We start from the raw sequence: 18,035 nt of genomic DNA on the forward strand, positions 1-18,035 counted from the left end.
GTATAAGGCTATTGATATAAATTTCTAAGTACAAAAATGATAAAAGTTGATAGGATGGTAGTAAATTGAATAGAGTGGGTGAATAAGAAACAACAAACTATCTCAATTGCAATTTAACACCATGTTAACTGTAGAAAAAAACCAGCTCCATTGTGAAAGTTAATAACTTCAAACATAGAATTAGTAAAAGTATAAAAATGGTGCCAATTATGCTTCAAAGTTCACCAATTAGTAAAAAAACCAGCTCCACAAACTTAATTAAACATGCTATATAAGGATACAAAAAAGGAAAGACGCCATAGTATTATAGAAATCATTAATTAATAGAGGAGAAGAGAAGTCACCTATTTGTGCCCCTTAAATTCTAGCATTATGTCCTCCTGAATATTTAAGAAAAATTGCATTGCTCTTGACTCTTGAGGTACACTGGATAAATCTGAAATCACCAACTATGAGGCACATAAACTAACAATGCTGACTGATGTATGATAAATGATCAAAAAGAAGAGGAATGAGCAAACAACCTAAACCACACCACATTAATTAAGGTTGTATAACAAGAAACAAAAACTGGAATTCAAGATCATATTAATGCATAAAACAAAGAGAGGAAAAGAAATTCATTATCAGTATTATCAATGATCAAAAGGAAGAGGACTGTAAGTAGAAACACAATAATGTTCAGTTCAAGCAAATAGCTAAATGCTTTCATGAATTGAACTTGTGTATTGTAGCATCTTACCTTCGATTATAAGTTCATAACATTGTATTTTCAATTAAAGCATTGATATTTTTCTTATTTAGTAGGGCATTATACTTTGAAAAATATGCCTTATTATAATTAATAACAGTAAAATTTGTTTTGTATTTGTAAGATATTGCTATAACTGGGTAAGTATTTCAAAGTGCCATGTTGTAATAGGAAGAATGATGCTATAATAAACAAATCAATGAAAGTACATTGTCATTTATTGCATTTATCATAAGATAAACAAGTGTTTCCTTCATCTTCAGTGAAGGAAAAAAGAAGTGTTTCTCTCAACATGCTTTGGAGGATAGGATAGGAATCCCTGATTTTGAACTTTCTGCACAAATGAAACCAATCATTTTGATCATTGAGCATTACTGAATTAATAATCACAAAGAAACATATAAATGAACCTTGCATTTTTGCTATATACATAATAACATGTGCTCCCCAGTGTGTTGCTCCTATCAAATTATTTTTCATGAGAAGCTTACAAATAACCTATTAGAGAAAAAAAAAAAGTTAAAACAAAAAGACAGATTCTTGAAATTCAACATACCAATCAGGCAATGGGCTAAAAGCATGACTTTCAGGAGTCATTAAAGCACCTCCTTATACACACTTTGAGTAAACCCACAAATCATCATTCACATAAACACCATTATATTCATATTTCATATAATCAAGTAACCTACAGTTCCTGATCCATAGACTATAAGCACACATACACACAAACAGAGTAAAATGAACAATATTAACAATCTGTAGTCGATTCCTCTGAGATTATACAGTGCACTGATTTAGATGGTTCTTAAAAATTTAGAGTACAAGTCTTAAGTTAGGTTAAAAGAAGAGGGAAATTGCTAATTCCACAACCAGAGAAAAAGTATGGCTCAAATGGTTCATGGAGCTATGAATATGAATAAAACATTTGGTGCCACCATATCAACAACAGAAAAAAGATGAGATGATCTTAAGATTCATAATCAATTAAGCTTTTATAAATTTATTCTCAGTTATATATAGAATGGTAAAAGTTCATTACATATACTAACATAGGATAGTAAAGCCATTCAAATAAGCCCTCTCTCTCTCTCTCTTGACATGAGACACAAACAAACTAATTTAAAAGAAAATCAAGGATAAACATGTGTGAAACAAATGGGACAAAGGTTAATAATGAAATAAATAATTAAAATAAGACCCCAGGCATCTAAAGACGATGGAAAGATACCCTTACTGTTTGAATAAAACTGACTTACTAAGACTTATGACCAAGATACCCTTACTATATATTATTAAACTTACTACATCAGGATAATTCACAAAGCTTTCCTTCTCCTGTAGAAAAACAATGTAACTATCTTAGGATCTGTACAAAAGGTATATATAATTAAAATATAGAATCATGAAAGTTCACAACATTACTACATTTTGGCTGCTTCGCCATAAAACTGACTTACAGAATCATTACACTGCAATAAAAGAGAGAAATCATCTCACCAAAATGGAAGAGAACTCTCATGCTTGTGCTCCACAACTTTCAACCACAAACCCAAAAAAGCAAAACACATAAGAGTAAATATACATGCATTAAGTGCAAAATGATAAACTCATACGATGATCCAAAATTAAAAGTTTCAATAACATAATGGTGAAACTGCACTAGTCTGTTATAAACAGATCGGATGCCTAAAGATAGGTGGAAAAAAAAAAGACAAAAAGCTCAATTGCAAGAGTTGACAAGAAGATAACCAAACCTGTGCATGAGGCAATATGTTTAGATTTACAATTAAAAGGTTGATAATATGATATAGATATGAAGCACAGAATGGTGAAAGTTGATTAGAATGATTTAAATATGCAGGATGCATGCAAGAGTTGACAAGAGTGGAATCTGAGTAAACATGCATGGACTTTGGGGCCTCTGTGGCAACTGCAGAAAAAAGATGAAAGTTTAAGAATCTATAAATGCTCAATTGGAAAATGAAGAAAGTTCATAACATTGCTATAAATAGATATAATGACTAGGAGTACCAAAAAAATCCTGCATGTAAAAAAAACCATGAGTTTACCAGAACTCAAAAAGGAAAAAACATTTAACTGAAAACTAGTAAAAACTAGAGGGAAAAAAAAGTGAACTTAAGTTCAAATCAGTAGTTAATAATTTAGATTCCATTACACTGCTATAAACAGATAGGAAGCATTGGAATACAAGTTTTGTCTAGAGAAACCCAAAAAGAAAATTATAATAAATTACAAGTAATTAGCACTTTGGTGAATATCATCAATCAACTAACGAAAATGTGTGATAGTTGAAAAATAACTAATCTGACAAGAACTCTTTCAATCATAGAATGGTGAAAGTTCATTACAGGTGCTTTTTTTGCTTCACCAAAAAATTAAACGGAAAACCAAAAGAAAGTCACTATAAGAGGTAGACTTCATCATTACCAAAAAACATTAACAAGAGATATATAAACAACTTATATTATCTCCAAAATAAGAAGGCAAATACTGAATATACATACATACCATCATGCATAGAAATGAATGTGAGTATACATATACTATAGATGCATTAGATGCCACAATAGCAATTGTAGGAAAGAGTTCATATGATCTTAGGATTCATAATCAAAAGTTTAACAATTAATTAAGAAGATTTCAATAACATAATTTATTACATTTCTATAAATAGATAGGATACAATTTACCATCATCCAAGAGTTGAAAAAAGATCCAGCTCACTTGCAATTAATTTACCACCATGCAAGAGTTGACAGGAATATAATAATATATGAGCATGAGGCAATCTTTAGATTTATAATCAAAAGGTGAATACTCTTATATTTATATGCTCTACTTTAGATCTACAACACAAAAAATTACATTACAACTTCTATCATTCAGATCTCTCCCAACGAAATGACTTCTCTAACAATCAAAACCTAACTCCTCTCTTCCGTATATATATCCACAAAATAGACAAGTTAATGGAGATAAAAATAAATGTGATACCCATTTATCCCCTTATTAAATTTCTACCCCAACAACAAAGTACATAAAGATAAATTGGTTGAATTTTCAAAGTAAAATGCCTTGATAAGAAAAAAATGATATGATTTTCAAAATAAAATGCCTTAGAGAAGAAAATACTTGAAAGTTACAATGTTTTTAACACAAATAAAACTGTAACGTGCAATGATACAAGTGGGATCATTTTTTACAGGGAAATATGCTTATTATATAAAAAAGAAAGTACAATGCTATTGTTTCTAGGTAGATTTTTCAAAAAAAAAATGCCTTAATAATGAAAAATTCGATAGATTTTTAAAAGTAAAATGCCAATGTATCACTTTGAAAACAGTGGAGTAATAGAATAGTTATTTCTATGATTTTCTAGATCAAAATATCATGTAGTTCCCCATCTACTACCCCCTTAAGAACTCTATAAGGACAACACATTTAACAGATAAACAAGTAAAATGTATTAACTAGAAGCAAAATGTAATAAACATGCTAAGGATACCCACTATATAATAAGAATAAAAGTTATAAAAAAGTAATTATAAAAGATAAAGATGAGTTATGAAATAATATATATTTCAAGTGCAAAATGGAAAAAATTCATTTGCAATGCTATCATAGACTGGGCAAATAATACGAATAAGAAACAACCAACAAACATCTCAATTGCAATTTTGCACCACAAATGAGTTGAAAAGAACCAAATCAAAGTAAACATGAATGCATGTATTATTAGGTTCCACCATAGGTACATAACTAGATAGGATTCCTAAGGTTGAAGAACACACACTTGGGCTACCTTTCCTAATGAACAAATCCAAAAGGTTATTAAACAAATGAAAATATATTAATATGGAATAGATAGGATAACACAATGCAAGAGTTAACAAGAACTCAACATGAGTAAACATACATGATTCAGAATCAAAAGGTTAATAATTTATAACCACAGAAAAACGATGAGTTGTTATCAAGCTTCATAATCAATTGGACTGAAGAAAAAAAAACTGTTTGAAAAACAATGAGATGTTATCAAACACTAACAATGAGGTTATTAATAAAAATTCCTAAATGCAAAATGATAAAAGTTCAATGCACTGCTTCATAGATAGGATGCAAGTAAAATGAATAGAGTGGGCGAATAAGAAACAACAAACTATCTCAATTGCAATTTAACACCATTTATGAATCGACAAGAACAAACTCCACATGCATTGAAGAAAAAAGCACAAATGATCTTAGCATTCATAATTAAAAGTTTAACAATCAAGATTTCGAGAAAAATGATACACATTCAAGAGAAGTGAACAATTTCCATCTCCAGATAAGAAGGCAGATATATTACTGCATAGCTCATGTATAACAACATAAACAAGGTCATGGAAAGAACTCAAAAAGGGAAAATAATAAACTGGAAACTAGTAAAAACTATTAAATATGTGAGCACATAAAACTTTATAGAGAGACCCGAAAAAAGAAGGGAAAACAAGGTCAAATCAAAAGGTTACTTATAATCTTAAATTCCAAGAACTGAATTGTAATTTACCAGTATTCAAGAGTTGACAAGAACTGAATCTAAGTAAACAGATGATGTACATTTGGTATAGCAACCATAGAAAAAGATGAATATTTTCCAAAGTAAAATGCATTGAGAGTTGCAACGTTTTAACACAAATAAAACTAAAAAGTGCAATGCTATAAATGGGTTGAGTTTTTAAAGGGAAGTGTGCTTATTATGTAAAAAATGAAGATATGATGTCATGTTTGGTTTGATTTTTCAAAAGAAAATGCCTTCATGTTGAAAAATATGATAGATTTTTAAAAGCAAAAAGCCTTATATGAAATACATAGACATGGGTTGAAGATAAATTTTTTGGGCTTGCTTACTCGTGAACAAATCTAAAAGGTTATTAAGCAAATGAAGATATATTAATATGGGATTGGATCATAAACCATTTAAAGAAGATTAATTTGAAGGAAAAAAAATGTAAAATATATAAAATAAGGGTAAATAAGAATGGACAAACCAGACAAACTGCAATTTACCAGCAAGCATGAGTTGACAAGAACTGACTTTCAGTGAGCATATATGTGTGTTTTCCTCCACTATAGACTCTGTATAAATAAATTAGATGTTGTTAAGATTCATAATGAAAAGGTTAATAATGGAAATTTTCATTAAATAAAGAAAAAGACCCCAAGCATCTCAAGAGGATGGAAGACAAGTAGGTGAATAAGAAAGGAAAAAACCATCTATCTCAATTGCAATTTTCCACCATTCATTCACGAGATGCTCTTAAGCTTAAAAATCAAAAGTTTAATATAATAATCTATACACTGCTATGAATCGAGTGTCTGAATAAAGAGTTGATGAGAAGACTAAATATGAGTAGAGCATACATGCATTTAGTCATCATAGAAACTATTAAAAACGAGGTGATATGATCTTAATAGAACGGTTAAAAATCAAAAGGAAGAGGAAAGAGCAAACAACCTAAACCACACCACATTAATTAAGGTTGTATAACAAGAAACAAAAGAAGAAACAGTTTTCACCATGAAACTTATAGCCATAGTAGTTTTGTCAAGACTTTTGAGTTAAAAAAACACACTTTAATAAGTATAGACATTCCTTTAGATTGAGGAACTCATATGTAGATGGAATACCAGATATGGAAATCAAAAACTTTAATAGTAAAAAAAAGAGGTAAAATAATGTTTTTAAAATATGGGCTTATTATATAGGTTTTATGAAACTTATCTTGATGTTAAAACTTTATCATTTTGTGGGACAATAAAGTTCACCTACAAATACAATTCATGACAAATCCAACTATTGAGGGATATTCCCAAACCAAACCTTGAACCACAAATACAAACATCACTCAAATCAAATCACTATGTTTCATTATGTATCTTCTTTATTCTAAATGATTGACAAAGAAACTCAAACAATGAACTTAAAAAGAATAGAGAGTAGCAAATATATTACAAATAAATAAAACCAAAAAATTAAAAGATTATCTCTGTATAAAATGAAGAACATGATGAAAAACAAGAAACCGATAACCAAGAAACTCAATGACCTTAATTTTCAAGTTGGAAAGAATTATATAAGGAACCTCTGACATTCAAAAATCAAAACCCTTCAAAAAAAACAAGATGTGATATTAAGATTCATAACAAAATTAAAGAGCTAATAAAGGAAAAAGTTCATTCTTTAGGATTTGCTTCTACAACAACTTAAACAATCTCCATGTTCACCAAAAGACTGTTATCAACAATAAACAAAATCCAAATAAATTTAAAAAATACAGACATGGTAAAGTGGCTGAATGGGTGAAATGGTTTGTATGGAGAAAAATACTGTATAGATAAAGCATGTTTCTTTCTGAATGAGAATAAATGACCTATTACCCTCACTTTCCAAAAAAGTATAGTAAATGTCATCATAAAGAATTGGTAGTTTGTCAAAATAAAATAACTCATTTTGAAAAATACGATAGATTTTTAAAAGTAAAATGCCTTGACAGGCTAAATTTAAAAGTTATAATGTTGTAACTGAAAGAAAACTAAAATGCACGATGTTATAAAAACGAGGTGATATGATCTTAAGACTCATAATAGAAAGGATAAAAAATGGAACCATCAAAGAAAAGAAAAGCTTAGAGAAGTTTACCTCATCATAGACTTCCTTGATACCCTTGTGCTCTTTAATTTCTACACATGTTCAAGATATCCACATAATGATTTGTAAACATGATCATGTTTCTGCACATGAAAGGTAGGATAGTCATATTCTAATATTCAACATACAGTTACTTCTTTCACCTAACAGGAAATGTTAAATGTTGATTTTTATTTTGTTTACAGTTCTCTTAGGTGGCACCTCATCAATAACAGTAATGGGCAAACCCAAAAATTAAATTATTGTGGCCTTTAAAATAATCAATTCTGCATCAGATAAATAACTCTCAATTTTGTTGAATGGAAAATTACATACCTTTGAGCTTTAAAACCTTTCATAACATCTGATCTTTGACCTCCTTCAAACAAGTCATTGGTTGTGAGTTTCTGTCCATTGTTGTGATTGCATGAGTTCTTGTACAGAGTTAGTAAAAATATAAAAAATGTGGGCAAAATAGTCATTTTACATGGGCGGCATGAAGCCCAAAGACCAAATCCAAAAAGGATAAAAAGTGCAAGAAAAACAATCCGAAAACAAGTGTTATAAAATTTGTGTAATTTAAGTGTCTTATAAGGTTTTATTAATATAAATTTATAATTGCAAAAACATATCACTGAATAGAGATATGAACAGAGAGAGCAGGTAAGTCACATGTTTGTGCCCCCTAAATTTTAGCATCATCTCCTGAATACTAAATTAAAATTGCATTGCTCCTGAGGTACAATGAAAAAAAAAACTAAAATTAACAAACATGGAATCGAAAGGGACAAGTTAATTACACTGCTATTTGAAAGGGAAAAGTTAACTAAAACTAGCATAAGATTAAGGACTTAAAAGCTGTAAAATAGAAAGGGAAAAGTTAATTACACTGCTATTTGATTTTGCTTCAGCAACAATTAAACAACCTAAAAAGGCTCCATTATGTTATCAATAATAGAGTTGTTGAAATTCTTGATTACATTTTTCAGATTAAAAAGAAAGTAAACTCGTTTCCAGACAAGAAAACCTAAATTCTATCTCCAAACCTAAATAGCATAATCTAGAGAAAAAAAAGAAGAAGTCCATGAACATATTACATACATCAAAACCATAATAATAATCAAAAAAAGAATTTATAGATTTTTTAAAAGTGAAATACCTCAATAAGAAATTTTTTGAAAGTTAAAATGCGAAAAGCGAATAGTGCAATGCTTTAATTGGGTTGATTTTTCAAAAGAAAATGACTTGATATAGTAAAATATGATACATGTTTAAGGAAACATTTGAAAGTTTTATAAAAAAAATGTAAAATCTATAAGATAGGATGCACATGAACATGAATAAAGGGGGGTAAATAATAAGAATGGACAAACAACAATTTACCACAAAAGCAAAGGTTGAAAAGAACTGGCTTTCAGTAAACACATATATGTGTATTTCCCTCCGCTATAGCAAAAGTATAAATAAATTAGATATAATTAAGATTCATAATGAAAAGATTAATAAAAGAAAAAGTCATTAACTAAAGAAATCGCAAGAGGATGGAAGAGAAGTAGGTGAATAAAAAAGGAAAAAGATCTCAATTGCAATTAATAGAAGAGAAGAGAAGTCACCTATTTGTGCCCCTTAAATTCTAGCATTATATCCTCCTGAATATTTAAGAAAAATTGCATTGCTCTTGACTCTTGAGGTACAATGAATAAAAACTAACAATGCTGACTGATGTATTATTATTTATTATAAATGATCAAAAGGAAGAGGAAAGAGCAAACAACCTAAACCACACCACATTAATTAAGGTTGTATAACAAGAAACAAAAACTGGAATTCAAGATCATATTAACGCATGAAACAAAGAGAGGAAAAGAAATTCATTATCAGTATTATCAATGATCAAAAGGAAGAGGACTGTAAGTAAAAACACAATAATGTTCAGTTCAAGCAAATAGCTAAATGCTTTCATGAATTGAACTTGTGTATTGTAGCATCTTACCTTCGATTATAAGTTCATAACATTGTATTTTCAATTAAAGGATTGATATTTTTCTTATTTAGTAGGGCATTATACTTTGAAAAATATGCCTTATTATAATTAATAACAGTAAAAATTGTTTTGTATTTGTAAGATATTGCTATAACTGGGTAAGTATTTCAAAGTGCCATGTTGTAATAGGAAGACTGATGCTATAATAAACAAATCAATGAAAGTACATTGTCATTTATTGCATTTATCATAAGATAAACAAGTGTTTCCTTCATCCAAGTCTACTAATGAAATGTGACTTACCACCTATAGTAGTTTTGTCAAGACTTTTAAGATTTAAAAAAATTACATTTTAAAAAGTATAGACATTCCTTTATACTGAGAAATTCATATGTAGATGGAATACCAGATATGGAAATCAAAAACTTTAATAGTAAAAAAAGAGGTAAAATAATGTTTTTAAAATATGGGAAAACTTATCTTGATGTTAAAACTTTATCATTTTGTGGGACAAAAAAGACAATAAAGTCTACCTACCTACCTACAAATCCAACTATTGAGGGATATTCCCAAACCAAACCTTGAACCACAAATATAAACATCACTCAAATCAAACTACCATTCAAAAGAAATTTCTTATAATTAAAAACATCAATACCTCTCAACCTTGCATTTTTGCTATATACATAATAACATGTATGTGCTCCCCAGTTGTGTTGCTCCTATCAAATTATTCTTCACGAGAAGCTTAGAAATAACCTATTAGAGAAAAAAAAGTTAAAACAAAAAGACAGATTCTTGAAATCAACATACCAATCAGGCAATGGGCTAAAAGCATGACTTTCAGGAGTGATTAAAGCACCTCCTTATACACACTTTGAGTAAACCCACAAATCATCATTCACATAAACACCATTATATTCATATTTCATATAATCAAGCAACCTACAGTTCCTGATCCATAGACTATAAGCACACATACACACAAACAGAGTAAAATGAACAATATTAACAATCTGTAGTCGATTCCTCTGAGATCATACAGATAACTGATTTAGGTTAAAAGAAGAGGGATATTGCTAATTCCACAACCAGAGAAAAACTATGAATAAAACATTTGGTGCCACCATATCAACAACAGAAAAAAGATGAGACGATCTTAAGATTCATAATCAATTAAGCTTTCATAAATTTATTCTCAGTTATATAGAATGGTAAAAGTTCATTACATATACTAACATAGGATAGTAAAGCCATTCAAATAAGCCCTCTCTCTCTCTTGACATGAGACACAAACAAACTAATTTAAAAGAAAATCAAGGATAAACATGTGTGAAACAAATGGGACAAAGGTTAATAATGGGGGAAAAAAAAGTCATGAACTAAAGAAAAAGACCCCAGGCATCTGAAGATAATGGAAAGAAAAATAGGTGAATAAGAAAGGACAAACATGCATTTGTTGCCACCATAGAAACTGTAGAACAAGAATAAGATGATTCTAAGATTCAAAACTAAAAGGTTGATATAATCTAAAGTGGTGTTTGTTTTCTGCCAAAAGCTCTTTTTGACCTCTTATGTCTACGGGAGGAAAGACATTTGTGAAAAAGACTGTTTGCTTTTCAGAAGACAAAGGATATATAAAAAGATCTTTTTGACATCTTTTTCCGGAAGACAAAAAAAAAGCTTCTAACTTTGGAAGACATTAATTTTTAAGTTCTAATCCTAATTTAATATTTCTTTTTCCACCTATTTTAAGATTCAAAACTAAAATTTGAATAATCTACAGACACTGCTATGAACCGAGTGTCCGAATAGAGAGTTGATGAGAAGTAAATATGAGTAAAACATAGCGGCATTTAGTCATCATAGCAACTATATAAAAAGCTCAGATGATCTTATGATTCAATAACAGAATCAGTACACTGCAATAAAGGAGAGAAAGAGAGCTGAAATCAGACACATCCACATTGAGAAAATATCCCACCATAATGGAAGGAGAAGTCTCATGCTTGTGCTCCACAACTTTCAACCAGAAACCCAAAAAAGCAAAACAAATTAAGACCATTATAGAAAAGAAGATGCTTTAAATTCATTAGATTTAGTCAGACTCCCATCTGTCTCCTGTAAGGTATATATCCACATACAGAGAGAGCATCAGAAAAATCACCATATCCATAGCTTCAAATAACTAAATATGAGTAGAAAATTTTGACATTAATATGATCTTATGATTCATAAACAAAAAGATTAATAATCTAGAGGGAAATTGTCAGAAAAGTCCCAATATTTACGGAAACGTTACAGTTAAGTCCTAATTTTTTTTAACATAAAAGCCCCGATTATTTCATTTTGGCTCAAATTAACAAAAAAGTCCTTTTTTTCTTTTAACAGGAAATGACATATTACCATGTAAAATCAACTAACCGGGACTTGTCTGTTCAAAAAAAATAAATTGGGACTAAAATGTAACTTTTCCGAAAATATTGGGACTTTTCTGACAATTTCCCTCTAGATTGCAACTTAGCAACGTACAGGAGTTGACAAGAACTGAATCTGAGTGAGTAAACGTACATGCATTTTGTGTCACCATGCATCATCACAACTGTAGAAAAAAGATGAGATGATCTTAATATTAATATCAAAAGGAAAAGGTTAATGATATCATTTTTAATTAAACAATGTAAAAAGCTCCTTCATTTCTCATCGAGGAAAACCAGAACAATTAGACAGAGTTGAACTTTTCCTCATTACAGTAAAAACTACAAATCAGAGAATTAATATTTATGAACAGAAGTAAAACTCATATAAGTGACACTGATATATCCCTTTATCTTTCAAACCACAACAGAATACATACATTAATTAAAAGTTTAGCCAACAAAATAAAAAGATGAATAATATATACCTGAAAGTGGTACCTAAACACATGAAAATAGTCTACAAGAGGGACATCATATTCAGGCTATTAGTCGAGTTGTTTTGAACATAATGTCCTTCCTGCAAATAGCCTGGAAAGCCCATACCATTAGAGATTAGAAAGATTCAACCAACAAATAGGAGCAAGATAGAAAAGACCATTTGATTCAAAGTTCATTGTTGTGAGTTCATGTACAGAAGAATTAGTAAAAATACAAAAATGTGGGTGAAATAGTCATTTTACATGGATTTAAGGGATATCTCAGTTGCAATTTAACATCATGTATGAGTTGACAAGAACCAAATCAGAGTAAATATGTGTGCATTAAGTAAGTGAAAAAAAGTTCAGGTGAAAAAGAAAAGACAAACCAGCTAAAATGAAATTTACCACTGTGCAAGAGTTGACAAGAACATAATCAATCTTTAGATTTACAAACAAAAGGTCGATGATATAGATTTCAAGCACAGAATGTTGTGAATATGAAGGATGCCTAGGAGTATGAATATGAAGGTGAATAAGAAAAGGCAAACAAGCTTAATTAATTGCAATTTACCACCATCACAGGAATGGATTCTGAGTAAACATCCATTGACTTTGGGTGGGGCCTCTATAGCAACTGCAAAAAAAAAAAAAAAGGTGAGCACATAAAACCTTATAAAGAGACCCAAAAAAGAAGGGAAACAAGTGAATTTAAGGTCAAATCAAAAGGTTACTTACTAATAAGAAAGGACAACCTAACTCAATTGTAATTTACCAGCATGCAAGAATTGAAAAGAACTGAATCTAAGTAAACAGATGTACATTTGGTGTCATCATAGCAACTATAGAAAAAAAAAAGAAAAAAAAAAAGATGAGAGGATCTTAGATTCTAAGAACAGGATCATTGCACTGCAATAAAAGAGAGAAAGAAAGAGCTGAAATCAGACACCTACTTGAATGGAATATCCACATTGAGAAAACATCTCACCAAAATGGAAGAGAACTCCCCAACTTTCAACCAGAAACCAAAAAAATAAAAAAGGAAACACATAAAGACCATTATAGAAAAGATGATACTTCAAAATCATCATCATTAGTTATCCTGTAAGGTATATATCCACAAAATAAACAAGTTAATGGAGATAATCATTAAAGAAAAATATTTGTTATATAAGCCATACTGATATCTCTGTATAAAATGAAGAACATGACGAAAAAAAAAAGAACCCGATAACCAAGAAACTCAATGACCTTAATTTTCAAGTTGGAAAGAATTGTATAAGGAACCTCTGTCATTCAAAAATCAAAACCCTTCAAATAAACCCATCAAAGAAGAACCAAGAACAAGACAAGTGACAGATGAAAAACAACATATGATAAACAAAGAATTGAATCTTTGGATCCATACATGCATTTGTTGCCACCATAGGAACTGTAGAAAAAGAATGTGATGCTCTTAATATTAATATTCAAAAGGCACACAATCTACACTCACTGCTATGAATCGAGGGTCTGAATGAAGACTTGATGAGAACTAAATATGAGTAAAAAACATTTAGTCATCATAAGATTCAAAATAGAAACAGTCATATAGCTCTCCAGATTAAGTGCTTAACCCATTAAGCCAAAAAGAAACACTAAATATACATTCCATAGCATGAATATGGTACTAATTAAATAGTGTAGAACACACAATCAGTTGGAAAAAAAACCATAGCATCAAAGAAAGAAATTCCTGACCACACTACTCATGATTCATATAAGCATTTAACTGGAAACTAGTAAAAACTACAAGTGACACTGATGTCCCTTTATCTTTTAAACAACAACAGAATACATTAAAAGCTTAGCCAACAAAATAAAGATAATTAATAACCTAAACACGTGAAAATAGTCTACAAACATATATGAGCAACACAGAAAGAACTCGAAAAGGAAAAACATTTAACTGGAAACTATAAAAAGGTTACCACACAAAAGCTTGCATAATAAGGGAAAAGAAAGAGAAGTTAAGTTCAAATCAGTAGTTAATAATTTAGACTTCATTACACACTGTTATAAACAGATAATCTAGATCTGAAACATGTAAAAATAGAGACAAAATATGACTCAATGAGATGATCTTAAGATTCACAATCAAAAGGTTGTTAATAATCTCAGATTTCAAGAACAGAATCATTACACTGCAATAAAAGAGAGAAAACATGCACATAAAGACCAATATGGAAACAAAGATACTTCAAAATCATCATCATTAGTCAGCCTCCAATCTGTCTCCTGTAAGGTATATATAATATCCACAAAATAAACAGGTTAGTGGAGATAATCACTGAACCTATATCATTGAAGAAAAATAACTTTTACATATATGTGATATCCCTTTATTTCTACTCCTACAACAAAGCACATAAAAATAACTTGGAATTGCTCATCTAGAGAAACCCAGAAAGAAAACACGTTTGTAGATGAACAAATTCAAAAAATAATATATTTATATGGAACATATAAGCCATCTAACAAAGCATTACGAAACAAGACACATCTCTCAACTATTTTCAGAAATATTCATCAAACCCTCCCTACGATAGAAGGGGAAAACCCCCAAAAAATTTATTCTGATTCATTCTATCTTCTTGTTCTTAATGATTGACCAAGAAACCCAAACAATGAACTTAAGAAGATTAAAGAGCAGGATCAATCGACTATCAAAAACTATTTCAAATAAACAAAACCAAAAGATTCTAAAGATTATCTATGCATAAAATGAAGAACATGATGAAAAACAAGAAACTGATCGATAACCAAGAAGTGGAAAAACCCCCAATTTTCAAGTAGGAAAAAACTGTATAAGAAACTGTTAGCCTTTCAAAATGAAAACCCTCGGAAAAAATCTGTCAAAGAAGAATCAAAAACAAGACAATCGACAGAAGAGAAAATTAAAAGATGCAAAATACAGACATACATGGGTACTTGAAGAGACTTATCATGGGTAGCTTGCTAATGCTGTTGGAGAAGAACGATCGAAGGGAGTGCAGATTGATTACTGATATATGTAGGTTTCTAAAGGCGGTTTATGTGCGCAACGGTAAATATATTTTATTTCCTTATTTCGCGTATCCAACTAACGATTCTTCTTCTTCATGGTTTTTAAGGCGAATCTAAAGATACCTGATTTAAAACCACTTTGACTTCGAGTAAACCCCTAGGATATCATAACATATTAAATTTTCACAGTATTGGTCTAAAGATATACGAAATTATTAAAATTTTTATTTATAACCATCTAGGATATACTAAAATTCTAGTTTATATTTTCAAATATTAAATATTTTATTATAGGAATTGTGATATAATATCTCAATTTTATTTTGTATACTTATATAATCAAGTTTATTTTATATAATTACACAATCATTTTTATTTTGTATAATGTCTCAATTTTATTATAGGGATTTTTATATAATATTTCAATTTTAAAATTGTTTTTAACGGTCGTATTTTAAGATGAATCTAACAAACATGAATAGAGATTTGTCCAAATTCTTTCATTTAACCTTAAAGGATAAACAACAAAACACGAATAATTAAAAACATAATATCATATTTTTTTCATATCAATAATAAATAAAAATAACAAGTTTCATTTACAGTTGTTTTGTCAAATACTATCAAATTTTAATGTTATTAATTACCAAGAACATCAACTACATGAATATTATAATTATTAAGTGGTGCATTCGGTGGAATATATGCATTAAGTCGAACATTATACAATATTTCTCATCTAGTAAAACATTCTAATATGTTGTCACTTCAAACTGGCAAAACTATAAGCATTGGGTGTGATTCTTGTAAATCAACTTTCACGTAATGGCCATTTATAGTGAAATATAGGGTAAGTTAGAGGGTGATTATACACATTCATCGGCAGCCTCACTAAGCTTGTATAGTGGCATTCCAACCTGGGGTATTCCATCCTAATGATGACTAGACCAGAGGTTGACTAGGTCTGGGGTATTCCAACCTGATGGTCGATTGGACCCGACATGCATGATTGTATGTTTTATCGTATGGGATATTTTGGGAGAAACTCACTAAACTCCGTGCTTTCCCAGTTGCTTATTGTTACAAGTATCATCAGTTTTCTCAGGAAGATGAAGGCGTGAATGTACACATTCATCAGCAGCAATGAAGACTTCGCGTTTTAAATATTACTCTAAAATTATTATAAATGTATTTGGAATAAACCTTTTCTCAATATTTTTTTTCTAATTTGGAGGATTTCCTTAAATAAAAATGAAAATTTTTTGTTGTGAAAATGGGACGTGACAACGAAGTTTAGCGTGTTCCCCAAGATACCACATACAGCACAACATATATATATATACAATTATGGGTTATCAGCAACCTTGAGGACTATTAACAGTCCCAATGAGCTAACAACACGCCCGATGGGTTATCAGCAACCCTGTTAGCTATCAGGCATCAGCAGGCCCAGTCACATATAAATAGCATAACATAACCATAATAGCTAGACCATGTTGGTTATCATAAGTACAGCTATCCTAACACCCAGGTAAGAGTAAGTAGGTAAGAGTAAGTGAGGAGACTCACCAGATACTACGACACGAAAATCTAGCACCTGAACTTTCGGATCTACACTCCGCCTAGATAACAAAATAATTAACTCTAATTAATAATTAAGGTCCAAAAACTCACTTGCAAATCCAAATCCCACGGCTAATCCTTCTAAGGGTAAAAGGACCATTTTACCCTTCACATGGTCTAAAAACCCTAAATATTGACCAAAGGTCAAAGCCAACGAAAGCCAACGCTCAACGAGTACGCTGAGTGTACCAATCTTTACGCAGGGTGTACAACAGGGCCAGCTTTCATCAGGGAAGTATTAAGCTACGTTGTGCGTAGCCAATAGTAAGCCCGACGTACTCCGTTTGCCTCTATTTCCACTAAGTTAGTGTCTTAATCCATTAAGACAACCAACCCAACCACATATCTGACCAATGTACGATGTCTTAATCCATAAAGTTGTTGGCTTTAAGCCTTTTCACCATGTTTTGAAAACCGGACCGGACCGGCCGGTTCAACCGGGAACCGGTCGCGGATCCGGTTCTTTAATGCTAAAAAACCGGTATTCATGTGAACCAGTAAAAACCGGTCCGGTTGAACCGGTCAAAACCGGAAATTTTAAAAAATATTTATTTTTTTCGTTTTTTGTATTTTTTATTTAATTAAATATAATTATGCATCATCCGGTTTTTCCGGTTTTTGAGACCGGTCCGACCGGTTGGACCACCTGAACCATCGAACCGGTAAGACGATCGGTTCAGTCTCCTATCCGGTTTTCAAAACCTTGCCTTTTCATGGTTAGGGAGGACTCAATATAAAAATCTTCAGCTTCTAATGCACTCTAAGCTACTTTATTCATGCATGAACCAAAAGGAATGATCAAGGAACCATTTTTGTGAATCCACAAGTCCCATAATACATGAAAGAACAGCTATAAACCCCTGGAGTACCCCAAACTCATAAAGGTCTAATCTTTGGGGACAATACTATTAAAAATTCGAACATGGAGATCTAATGAAATGCTTTCCAAGATACAAACTTTATACATGAAAATGATGCATAGGGAGGGAAGTTTTCTAGATCTACAAGCTTGCTAACACCCACTCCTTTTTCTCTAGTTTCC

At 30.7% G+C, this 18,035-nt stretch overlaps 1 long non-coding RNA gene across 4 annotated transcripts; it reads right to left on the reverse strand.

The window, feature by feature from the left end:
• Positions 1-876: 876 nt before the first annotated feature.
• On the reverse strand, positions 877-15,514 carry LOC128134275 (uncharacterized). 4 transcript variants are annotated; one of them, XR_008232638.1, is made up of 7 exons: positions 13,279-14,727; positions 13,064-13,167; positions 12,900-12,962; positions 12,335-12,437; positions 12,001-12,031; positions 11,414-11,550; positions 877-1,249 (listed from the first exon to the last, which is right to left on the reverse strand). It is a non-coding gene; the product is annotated as an uncharacterized LOC128134275 (long non-coding RNA). The 4 variants fall into 4 exon arrangements; XR_008232635.1 differs by lacking the exons at positions 13,064-13,167; positions 13,279-14,727 and adding an exon at positions 15,288-15,514; XR_008232637.1 differs by having other exon boundaries at positions 13,064-14,727.
• Between the last annotated feature and the right edge of the window lie 2,521 nt (positions 15,515-18,035).

Source organism: Lactuca sativa, chromosome 5, assembly GCF_002870075.4.
Source record: "Lactuca sativa cultivar Salinas chromosome 5, Lsat_Salinas_v11, whole genome shotgun sequence".
NCBI lineage: Eukaryota > Viridiplantae > Streptophyta > Magnoliopsida > Asterales > Asteraceae > Lactuca > Lactuca sativa.